This window comes from Puma concolor, chromosome A3 (assembly GCF_028749965.1).
Source record: "Puma concolor isolate L17-30 chromosome A3, mPumCon1.1.hap2, whole genome shotgun sequence".
Lineage (NCBI taxonomy): Eukaryota > Metazoa > Chordata > Mammalia > Carnivora > Felidae > Puma > Puma concolor.
The window spans coordinates 131,989,454-132,002,088 of NC_141669.1; the positions used below are offsets into that span (position 1 = coordinate 131,989,454).

A 12,635-nucleotide genomic window follows, 5' to 3' on the forward strand; every position below is an offset into this window, starting at 1 on the left:
GCAAGCCTGGGGTTGCATCCTAAGTTTGCAAGTCTTTGCACAAGTGGGCCCCTGTTGACTGCTGTGGTCTCAGTTCTTATGTTCCTGCAGTTCAGTGCTATCTTGCCACACTGACTGCCTCCTGCCCAAGCTCATTCCTAATGTACAGTCTTTCTTTATGCCTGCATCCCCATGGCCGGGAAGGTGCTTCCCTGGACTAATGTGACTGCCACTCCAGCGTTCATTCTCAACTGAAATGTCACCTCCTCTTGGAAGCCTTCTGTGACTATACCAGCTGTATTTGCCCAGTCCTAACTCTCTCGCAGTTACACTGCTCTGTGTGATCACCTTCCCATGACACTTTCACCATCTGAAATTGTCTTCCTTATTTGCTCCTTTTCTCTCAGTCATTCCTGGGACCTCAGCTCAATGACCCCAGGGACAGTATCTGTCCTTTTCACCACTTACCTAGAGCACTTTGACGAACAACTAAGCAGGTGTTGAATACATGAGAAAATGAAAAAAACCGGTGTCATCAGGGAGAAGGCCCGGGTTTTCGGTGATTTCAGGGAGAGCGAATGACTTACTGGAGAACAGAATTTCTTCATGAAAATATGCAATACCCACAAGCCATGAGATGTGACAGAGGTCTTAGGTTAACCCATTCTTCTATGTGTGCCAGTCAGAACACGCATAATATGATCTCTTTTGCAGATGTGGGTGGTACCAGCCTATTATTTCAGGGTCCTTGATGCAGCCATTTGAGCTGTTCTTGGCAGCTATTTTATGCATTCATGATTTAGGGCAGAATGACAAAGCCATCTATATATAAAGGGGAAAAAAAATCCTCCAGTGCTCTTCCGTGTATTGTCTTCCAAGAGAACCTTCAGTTCTCGCTATCTGCCAAATACGAGCCGGTGCCAGAGAGATGTAGAAAGCGAAACCTCAAAAGAAGCAATGGACAGAAAGATCAGGAGAGGTAGCATTTCCTGAGCACGGTGCTGTAGGCACAAGCTTGTGCCCACTTTGCGCTTTTTGATGAACGCAACACAGGGCTTTTCATTGAAAATCCAAATGAAATGGCAAGCCATATTATCTCCAGAGGGGACTGTCCGACAGAGTGATATTTTTCCAATCACTAAACCTTTAAGTATTTGCCACAAGTCAAATGGCCTCCTGACAGTTTTGTTACCTGAACCACTGTCCACTTCAGTCCTTTTCCATGAAGAATGTGTTCTTTGTGCCCCTGCCAATGTGCCAGAAACAAGGCGACATGTCCCCTGCATTGGAGCAACAGCAAAGATTGTTGGCCACCTTGGCAGGCCTGAAGTTATTGTCTATAAATCTAGGAGCTCATTAGCGTTTGGTGTCCTTCCTGTTTTAAAATGATCGTGCCACAGGTGAGTAGCCTTGCGAGTGTCCACAGGTAGTAAGAAGATGAAGCAAAATAACACTGTGTACCTTGATTTCATTTGCCACGTCAAGGCAGAGAGTTCCTAAGGCAAGAGCATTGCTTAGGTAGAAGACCCAGTGGGACACGTGGCCAGGTTGAGACCTATGGCTTTTCTCTCGTCTCCTCAGAGACTAGGAATATATAATTGCCCAGAGGAGAGAAAACAAAAGGAAACAAAAGACAGTCACTCGACTATGGTTGCAAGAACATTCTATTGAAGTTGCCTGATAAATGGGTTCCTAGAATGAGAGCATAAATGACAGAATTGGCAGGTGTGAACACATTTCTTCACAGATCCTCAAACACGAGGTCATACAGATTTGAACTCTAAAAGCTTAAAAAACATATAGTTCTGAGCATGTGATTTTTTAACCCTCCTTCAAAGATCTCCGTGTGTGATTTGATAGCCTAGGGGGAGAAAAGAGGAGACGTTGTTATTTTACCAACTGCAGAGTCTTCTGGTGATTTGATGACGGAAACGAAACGCTATTTGTAGGCTCTCCCCCCTCTCCCCGCCCCCTTAAAAGAGAAAAAAAGGATAAAACTCAATTTCCCAATAAGCACCAGTGGAGAAAAAGTGATGAAAGAGGGGGCAGAACACAGAGAGGCCATTTTATTTTCTTAGCCACCTGTTCTCAGTTCCCATTTTTCTTCCAATAAAAACTCCAGTCAGGTTGTATTTTGATGCCTGTCACTCCACATTCATCAGGTGACAGGACTGTTCTAAACCAATACGTTTAGCTCTGGACGTGTAGCCTGAAGAAGGTGCCAGAACCGGAGAGCTCTTTCTGTTTACACTGGCCCTGGGGCTCAGGACCTCACCTAATGGCACCCCAATTCTGTATGCACCGTTTTGCTTGCTTCATTTCATCTGGCAAAGTCAATATAAGAATTAATAATAGCTTTCCAATCTACAAATAAAAGTATGCCACTTTAAATTTTTGGCAGTGAGCTGGCATTTTGTCATTTAATCATTTCACATCATTACACTGCAATATGGAATGTAATGACATGACACTCGTAAATGACAAACACTTGGTCTCTCCTGTACGGGAAGAAATAATGTAATAGGAAGCAAATTATATCCTTAAAGGTTGCCGGAGTTTCACTCCCACAATTTGGGATTAAGATACTGAGCAGATGCAAGGTGAAGAAAAGGAGAATCTCTCCTACAGATGTCCTGGGTGAGCCGTAACATGACAAGTGGCTTGTCTCCGTCCAGAAGTGGACGGGACATTCCTAATATTGTCAGCATCCTCTCCTTGCACCAGGTGCCCATGCAGCAAGCTGTGCACAGGATGTGTTTTGGGTTTTCAAGGACTAGCTGAAATGGGGACGAGGAAGGAAACTGTGGTTGACAAATGTCACTTTTTCATTTTTACAATTCTGTCGCCATTCGCTAATACTAATCAGCCCCTGCTTAGCAGTAGTCCAAATATCACATTAGGTACTACATGGCTAATGCATGTCCTACAAAATGACCACCCCCAGTTAATACCTCTCATCCTTGGGAAAGTTCCTCCCTTGCAAGGCAGCAAACCAGATTTCTTCTTCCCGTAATATTGAAAAGGCACCTCAACAAAGCTCATGATGTCCTAGCACAAACTTGTTTCTTCCCTAGCGTTCACTCGCTGGACAAATGACCCCAACCTTCCAATACTGTATGCCAAAACCTTAAGAGGCAGCCTGAACCATTTTCTCCTCCTGAATTCCCTCTCTGGTCCTCCTAGGGATGAGAGGCAGCATGTCGAACACTAGTTCAACAAGGACTTCAACCCACCAGGAGAGATACCAGCTGTAACTGGTCTGCCCCCAGTGGGACCTACTGGTCAAATCCTTCACCTTACCTGTTTGGTTCAGCTTCCAAGTAACACTCCTTCTTGTACCTCTCTCAGTCTTCAGGAGACCCTCCTGGCCTGGGTTCTTTCCTCTCTAACCTGGACAGCCACCTGAGTTTATTCTCTCCCACCACATTGCGTACAACCTCCCAATTCATTCTCCAAACTGCAGCGTGAGACCTCTGCACGGGGCAGATATAATCTTTCACTTGGCTGCTCAAAGTTCAGCAATGAGCTTCTGCTGATAAAGAGCAGCCGGCTTCATGGGATCTACGCACAGCATGTAAACTTTATCAACATGGCCTCCCGATGCACATCCCGCCCTGTGTTTTCTGTGTTCCAAACCCGCTGCCTTTTGGGTTTTCCCCAGAATCTTTAACTTATCATAATCCCTCTCTATGGGTCACGTCCCATGGTTGTCACTCTCTTAGAACCTTTGAAGCATATAATCTCAGTTTGTAGCTACACATTCAATGATATAATTATTTAGTTAGCGTCATCCTACAGTTAGACACATTCCAAGATGGCAGGGACCATACTTATTTTTGCTCATTATTATATTTCCAGCTTTGCAGAAAACCTGGCCTATGGCTTATCCATTCAGTCAACAAAACCTGGCCTATTGCTTGTCCATTCAGTCAACAAATATGAAATATCTGTTAAAGGCATAAATCAGCAGAGGGTCTGAGGTCTTTTCCAGACCATTTGGGCACTACCCTTGCTGTGCAGCTCCACAGTCTTGCTCTTCTGCTAGAAAATGTGATTTGCAAGCTAATTTTAAACTGAAAATGGATTCTTCTATCATAAAGAGAGGTCGGAGCCATGACACTAAATCCATCATCCTGTTAAGGAAAGTTTGTGATCATCTCACCTCTAATCTTTGTCATTAAAAACTTCACGCCAGGGTCAAGTGAATTCTATGAAGGCACAGGAGCTAAGGACCCTTTGTGTGTGATGAGGAGAGGAAACTAACCCAAAAAGTATTGCTGAACTCTGAAAATATAAGGCACTTCTCAAAGCAAGTTACTTAGTGGAAAACCTTCACTGGGTCCTTGCCATGTGCATCACAGTGATAATTCAGGACCAGGGGCGATGGTCACTAAGGAGCAGGTAGCTACAAACTGAGAGTATATGCTTCAAAGGTCCTAAGAGAGCGACAACCACAGACATGACCCATGTCCTGATCCCCTGGGGATAACACGTGACCTGACAACTAAAATAGGTGTCACCTGGATGAAGCGGAGGGAGAGTGTTGCCCCCCAGGGGATATTTGGCAACATCGGAAGACATTTTGGTTGACATGACTGGGTGGGGGGATGCTCCTGGCATCCTAACCCCTCAAAGCTGGGGATGCTGCTAAACATCCTACAAAGCACAAGACAGTCCCCTGAACACAATTATGTGGCCCCAATGCTAAATCTGCTGAGGCTGAGAAACCCTGGTGTAGAGCATTTAGAAACCTGGCATCTGAGTCCTAATGATTCAGTGAGGAGCTCCTCTGCAGGGAGGCCACAGAAAACACTCTCTGTCAGTATAGACGTGGCCTCTTCCAATCTCCATATAACAGACCTATGAAAAGGCAGGAACCATGGGAAAGGGACATACAAGAAAAAGGCTGGGAGCAGAGAATGCTTTGTAAATATTAACCCAGCTGTAGAGGCCACATGTATCTTTGCATCATGACCTGATAAGGGTTTTGAGAGCTTGCCAACTATACATTCAAGAAAAACACAGAAAAAAGTGAGCTGATGACATCCCTGATGCAATTTCCCTTTAAGCACAGCCTCATAAATACCGACCATAGAGTCCCACTGAACTTACTGGAAATTTCCCCCAAACCTTGGAAAATAGACAAGCGCAGGTGGTAAGATATTTACTGAAATGAACTGTCTGTGAATGAAAAATATGTGAGCAAAATAGATATTTTATCTGTCATTTTGTTCACAGAAAGAGATCCATTAAGTTTCTCCGTTTCATTCTGTTCCTGTTTGGTCTGAAAGAAGCACTTAAAACTAGGTCTTCATTTTCCTTTTTAAAAAAATCAGTATGGAAAATGAGGGACTCAGTACTCCCCGCCCCCCCCCCAAAAAAAAACAGTAATTTTTTTTAAAACCTTGGAAGCAACTTCTGAAAATACCAAAAGATGTCTCATTGCTGATGCTAATCTTGTAGGTGAAATGAAAAGAAGAAGCAAGTTGCTGGTCAGAGAGAGCTTTAAAGTCCATTGACCCTTTCTAAGCAAGTAGAGTGGGTCACTGTAAATCCGCATTCTTAACAAGCCATAAAGTTCTGCAGTGGATTAATCTTAAGAAATAATCTATAAATATTTACTGAGCAATCTTTATCTGCAAAGCACTCTTCCTAACGTAAAGGAGATAAAGAGATGAGTAAATTATGATCTTTGACCTCAAAGAACTTCACTCTATATTTAAAGAAGGAGCAGTTAAACATGGAAAGTTAAATTATAATACTATCAATTCAGTTTTTTTAAATCTCCATGCAACTTAAATTGAAATTAAAATTTTAGTCCCTTGGTCACACTGGTCACATTTCAAGTGCTCAGTGCCCACATGTGGCTCCTGGCTACCATATTGGCTCACACAGATGCAGTGACATTTCCATCTTTGCACAAAGTTCTACTGAAGTTCCATTCTAGAGTGCAACTTTAGTTTTTTCTTAAAAAAATAAAATCTGATGTTTAACCAGTCCTAACAAAGCTTTGATATTGGTCAGACCTGAGTTCAATCTCTGGCTTTGCCATCTGCTATGCACTTGACCTGAGCCATGTCTCTTAACCCATCTAAGCTCCTCTGTGCTCATCTTTAAGAGAGAGAATAGTAACACTTACCTCCCATCTGTAGTAAGAATTAAATGAGATATTACACACAGAGCATTCGATCACAGGCACGTACTCAATCAAGTATTGCTATTTTTGTTATTGTCAACCTTTTGCACTCACCAGTGTGGCAAAGATAAGCATGACCACCCACCAGTCCTTTCCCTCCCCTACCATTCTCTGTGCCTTGTCAATGAGGCAGATGATATGACTGAAATTGCTGTTGGGAGTGAAACATGTCAAGGAGTCACTCTGGACTGAGAGATGCAAAGTCCCTGTGGGATTCCCCACGCTCTCTCGTTCCTTTAGATGGTGAGCAGAAAGGCCACGGGTTAGGTGGCCAGAGTCACAGGGTCGGGATGATTTGTACCCACAGAGTCACACAGCCGGGAGGTGCTCTACCTTCAGGGGACTTTGTATGAATAAGAAATGATGGGGCGCCTGGGTGGCGCAGTCGGTTAAGCGTCCCACTTCAGCCAGGTCACGATCTCGCGGTCCGGGAGTTCGAGCCCCGCGTCAGGCTCTGGGCTGATGGCTCAGAGCCTGGAGCCTGTTTCCGATTCTGTGTCTCCCTCTCTCTCTGCCCCTCCCCCGTTCATGCTCTGTCTCTCTCTGTCCCAAAAATAAATAAATGTTGAAAAAAAAAATTAAAAAAAGAAATGAACTGTATGGGTTAAGCCACTGAGAGTTAAAGGTGATTGTCTACACTGGAAGGGCTGAACTCATTTGAGGCAATGGGGTCGGTGAAGACCTAATTTCATCCACCCAGTCCTTCTCACTTAGACCTATGGAGTCTGGGTAATATTTTGTTATATTAATTGATGTGCTTTTTATTCGGGGCCTTGCCTTTCTATCTTCAGCCAAGCTAGGCGGGGAGGCCGTCACTCCTCAGAGAAATGTGAAAATAGGAGAAATAAAGAGAATAATCTTTGAGGTTCACAATTCTAGACATTTGAGTATCTGAAAACCTTAGTGTTTATTTATTTTTGAGAGAGAGAGAGAGAGTGCAAGCGGATGGGGGGTACAGAGAGAGGGGGAGACGTAGAATCTGAAACGGGTCACCCAGGTGCCCCTGAGTATCTGAAAATCTTAATTTAAGATGGCATGAAGTTTATGTGATAACTAGTTCATGGGAAACATGGCTCAAGAGGCAGTTTACCTCATTCTCTGATCAGCTTTAGACTCCCCCCATCCCAGGCTTGTGATGGGAAAGAGAAGGGACTGGCAAAAGAATTATGGGTCCCCCAGGAAGAAGTTTGAGTCGCAGTGTTGCTACCTAGAATCTGAGGGACCATTGGCAAATCCCATAAGCTCTCTGAATCTCAGCCTCGTTGGCTGAAAAGCAGAGAGTGAGGGCAGCTCAGAAAATTCTTAAGATGCTAGATGATGTCGGTGTAGACCATCATGCAAATGTTATGGTGGAAATGTTCTATATCTGCGTGGTCCAGTGTGACAACCACTGGCCAAACGTGCTTATTGAACACCTGAAACGTGGCTCGTGCAACTGAGGAACTGAATTTCAGATTTCAGTTAATTCTAATTCAGTTTCGTGGCTGCACACGGCTAGTGGCTACCGCCTTAAGACTGCGCAGGTCTGAGACATCCTGGTGTCTTTGCCCTGTGAATATCTCGGAACGTAGACCCGCGATTATAACTTGATTGAGGAACCATGACCTGACAACAATTCTTCCAGCCAGCAGCAAAAAGGCTTGATGTAAAAGTTAATTTGTTATTGAAACCTAACATTCCTTTCACACATGGGTTGTGAATCTTCTGCAGCGCCTTGAGATAGGGACCTGTTTCTTTCTGAGAGCGATCGGGAGCCTGAATAAATTAAACTGCTGGCTGTATTCCTCAGTATCAGGCTTCACACGGGTAACTTCCACACGAGTCAGGAAATCTGTTCATAAGGCCGCCTGACTGGTTGTTAAGGAGGGGTCACTTCTGGAGATAACATATGGCCTCATCGGTCACAGCATGGAGCGATTTGCTCACATCCACCGCCAGGTGCCCAGTGGGGTTCTGGCTCTTTGATTTAATTGTTGCCATCTTCCTGCATCTGAATCCTCCTTCCATTGGCTCACTCCCTTAGACAGACCTGGGGCTGAGAGTATCCGTCTACTAGGCGTCCCTCTTACAGGAAAGGGAGAATGAGACAGTGACAAAGAGAGAGACGCACATGTGCTTATGCTTCCGAGTCCCCCCAACCATTTGATGAAAATGGTTCACACAATGGAGAGGAAGTGTCACCTCTACTCACTGTCACCGTTCAGTGTGTCCGTCTTGACACAGACACATTAGAGCAGGCAGGGAAATGGCCTCCTCCCTCGGAGGCCCCCAATTCCCTGTGTCTCCAGACTGGGCACTCTCTTCCCCTGTCATCAGTCACGTGGTTCCCGAGGCCCTGCCCCTTCCAGGAAGTCTTTCCCCAACAGAGGAGCAAAGCAGCAGCCGCCTTCCCCATCCCACACCCCTGTTTGTGTTTATGGCAGATAACAGCAATTAATTCTCTTATCTACCAAATAAATTAGATCCTTGTATTTGTCTCCATCCATGCTCTTTGAGAGCTCCCAGAGAGAAGGAGTCTATTTGTAAAGTCTCTGTGTGCAGCACTCCATTAGATAAGTGGATCACATCGTCATTTTTCTTACCCCAGCACTCCTGATGGATTATGTCCGTTTACAGTGATACACTCTGATTTCTGATGCCCATCCCTCCACCCTCCCCCTCCCCCAAATAGATAATCTGCAGCTGAATAAAAAAGGCTGTTTTTTTAAACATGGTGTTTGTAAAGGTGCATTATAACAAGTAAGGATACGGCCCAAGCATGGAAGGCTTGGGGTCATAAATCATTTCCCTGTGCCAGCTCTTTAACCACTTACCCTTTTCTACCAAATGAAGAAAGTGTATCGGGCTAATTGTATGATATGTAGATTTCTATTTCAATAAAGCTGTGAGAGAGAGAGAGAGAGAGAGAGAGGAAGAAAAGGAGAGGGAGGGAGGGAGGAAAGAAGAGAGGGAGAGACAAAGAAAGAGAGAAAGAGAGAAAGAGAAAGAAAGAAAGAGAAAAGAAAGGAAAGAAAGAAAGAAAGAAAGAGAAAAGAAAGAAAGGAAAGTAAGAATAGAAAGAGAAAGAGAAAAAGAAAGAAGGAGGGAGGAAGGAAGGGTAAAGAAAGAGTTGATCATGTCATGTGTATGAACTTATAAACTCAAATTTATAAAAATTGCAAACTATACAAAATTGACACGGACAATTTGTAAAACTTGAAATGTACAAACTTCAGGATTTTGGTAGCAGTAATGCATTATTTGCCACAGGCTTTATGAATGTGTTATGGTAGTATGTCTCAGAAAATAACTATAGCTGAAGAAAATAAATCCCTCCTTCTGCATTATAAGATCTTGAGGTCTGAGGTGGATTTTTATAACTCTTTCATCCTCCCAAACCTGGTAAAGTTCATGGTGCGAACATAACTATTTAGTAAATGTCTGTTGAGCTGGTATGAGCTCCACTAAGTTGCTAACGTTGTTCCTTGCCTATTGTATGAAACATGATGCATTTGTCTCATTCCAAGAGAGATGGGTACTGTTCCCATTTTGAAGATAAGGAAACTGATGGGGCACCTGGGTGGCACAGTCGGTTGGGCGTCCAACTTCAGCCAGGTCACGATCTCGCGGTCCGTGAGTTCGAGCCCCGCGTCGGGCTCTGGGCTGATGGCTCAGAGCCTGGAGCCTGTTTCCGATTCTGTGTCTCCCTCTCTCTCTGCTCCTCCCCCGTTCATGCTCTGTCTCTCTCTGTCCCAAAAATAAATAAACGTTGAAAAAAAAAAAAAAGATAAGGAAACTGAGTTGCAGAGAGATTAAGGCACCTGTCCTTTGTTTTAAAACTTGTATTTGGGGGAATTGAGATTGATTCCAGTATTAATGACACTCAAATCTATATACTTCCGCTATGCCTCGAAAGCTCCGAGAGAGCTTTGCTCTGAGTTTGCATACTAGTCTTTCTGGGGCTTTCTGGCCCCTAATGCCCATTATAGGTATTTGCGTGTTTAGGGAAGTAAGAGCTTTCAAGAAGAGTCCTGATGCCCCACAGAGGGGATTTTGTTGATCCTGTTTTCATCAAAATGAGTTCTGTGTTTACCCAAAGGCTGTCGCCTTTCTAGACTGTTGGCCTATAAAAATGAGTGTGTTGACCTCTCAAAGTACTTAATTGTACCTCAGTCACTTGCTCTCTTATTTCCGAGACTCCTTTTATATATTTAATCACCATTTCGATGTGTCGAATGCCCTGGATAAAAAATAATTAATCAGGCAAATGAAGAAAATAAAATTATTTCATCGCGATTGGTGGTAATTAAACGGCTGAGGTCTCGCGGCTGCACAACGTGTGTGTGTGGTGTGCCTTGCCTCCCTTTCCCTCCCAGGTGTAAATAACTTTATCCGGGGGAAGCTGATTACACAATCAATACATGCTTATTAGTTTTTAAAAAATACAGAAATGTATAGAGTAGAAAGATGACGTCTTTGCCCATAAATTCCCCTCCCTGCCCCCATCCGGGGGGAAAAAAAAACAAACCAAAAAACTGTGAGCAATTTATGTATATACATGTCCATCTTGGGTTTTCATTCGTATGTACTGTAAGGATATGGAACTAGCATTTTGATAAACTTGGCCTTTTCATCGAAAATGTATCTTGAATACGTTCAATATACCTCCGGCAACATATAGATACATGCACACACATTTGTACCCATGTGCTTGTGTATATACACGTGTGTACGTATGTGCATGCAGATGTGTATGTATTTACAAATACACGTGCACACATAGACATACTTGGTTACACACACATAAACACACCGACACGTACATATACCCACATATCCTTACCCACACGCACAGATACCCACATATCCTTAATTGATGGGCATTTAGGGTATTTTTCAATTTTTCTCAATTGTAAATTTTGCTGCAGTTCTCATCCTATGCGTCTTTCTAACAGTTGTTTGCTCTCTTAGGAAAAGTCCCTGAGAGTAGAATTACAGGGTTGCATTTTATTAATTTTGATATTTAAAAATCAAGTATCTACCTTTATGGAGCGCGGTAGAAAAATAAACCACGAGGGCTTGCTTCAAATATTTAAATTGTAACGTTCACACATTAAGAGAAAATCAGTTTCCACGCTGGAGATAACATATAGAAAAGGCACAGCATAGGGCCTGGCATATAGGAAGTCCTCAAAAAATGTTAGTTGTAAATACAAATGAGCGATTGACAGAATGTAATGGAACTCCTTGTTCTCTTTATTGCAAATTAACTCTGGGGGAGGGCTCGCCAGGCAGCCTGGATCAGTGGAAGCCAGGAGATAAACTGGATCCCATCCATCACAGCCCCACCCCTGCCCAGGAGCTGTTGGTGTCGCTGGACCCCACCCACCCCCAAGCAGATGCATCCATCAAGAGCCATGCAGAGTTTATCTTCAGTGCCAGGGTGGCAGTCACGGGGCGGGGGGGGGGGGGGGGGGGGGGGGCAGAGTCTTTGGATGAGAGGCCTTGCGTTTACCTCTGTGTGTGCTGACAGTGGACTGGAAGCTTGGGGTGGCTTTGTCTTGCTTCTCCCAGCAGTCATAAAGAAAATACGCCCAACGTGACACTTTGGACGTAAGGGTATCTGGCACGTGTCATCCAAGGCTACGCTCCAAGAGCTGCCTACCCCGTTATCTCAGATCCAGGGAGAATAGAGTCACCTCTTGCCCCCAGTGAAATAGGAAGGTGTTTATCTCTACAAATCCTTCATCTCCTGTTTCGCTTTCTATCTTTGCCTTCAGCGACGCCGCAACACCCCCAGTGCACACTCCAGACCCTCTGCAGCCCCAGATGCAACAGAACCATGTTTCCTCTGCATGGGATTCTGTAGGGATCAGGCTACTCTAACCAATCAACTGGAGATTGGGTCCTCTGAGAGAGGACTGTAACTTGATGGCTTTGGCCTCATTCTCAATTCCATAAAGGCAGAAACACTGTGCTGGGGCTCACAGAGGGTGCTCCTTAGAAAAGAAGTCCATTTTCTTGGTATCCCTAAAACCCTGTAGTCTGCCTGATGTCATGGTCTGTCCCGGCTCCCAGTGGCCTTGGAATGGGAATGTTCCACGGCCTCTGTGGGACTGAAACATAGACAGAAAAGTCTCCGATTCACACGTCCTGGTTCCCTGTTGCAATTTCAGAAGCAGTTTATCTCAAACCTTTCCTGGAGTCAAGATATGAAAATAATTTTCATGACAAACCAGGATGGAATCTCAGAGACAGGCACGAGGGTCCTGATCACTGAAATAACATATGAGCATCCCCCACACCGTTCTCTCGGTTTTCTCCCTCATGGCTCCGTGGGTGGCTCTCCATGGTGGAACCAGCTGGTGGGTGGGTTGGTGGTGCTGCCTCGTCCTGTTTTCACCGGGACCTTCGGCAACCCACCAGCTTTATTTGGGCCTCCGTGTCTCCTTTCCTACTCCTGTGTGGTCGAGGTGACGGG

The 12,635-nt window shown here is 44.5% G+C and overlaps 2 long non-coding RNA genes across 2 annotated transcripts in view; one reads left to right on the plus strand and one right to left on the minus strand.

The window, feature by feature from the left end:
- LOC147582813 (uncharacterized) overlaps window positions 1–12,635 on the plus strand; it is a 394,038-nt gene that overhangs the window by 366,615 nt on the left and 14,788 nt on the right. The gene's annotated exons all lie outside the window — the stretch shown is intronic.
- Window positions 1,628–3,452, minus strand: LOC112869365 (uncharacterized). The gene is made up of 2 exons (XR_003224384.2): window positions 3,280–3,452; window positions 1,628–1,840 (listed from the first exon to the last, which is right to left on the minus strand). It is a non-coding gene; the product is annotated as an uncharacterized LOC112869365 (long non-coding RNA).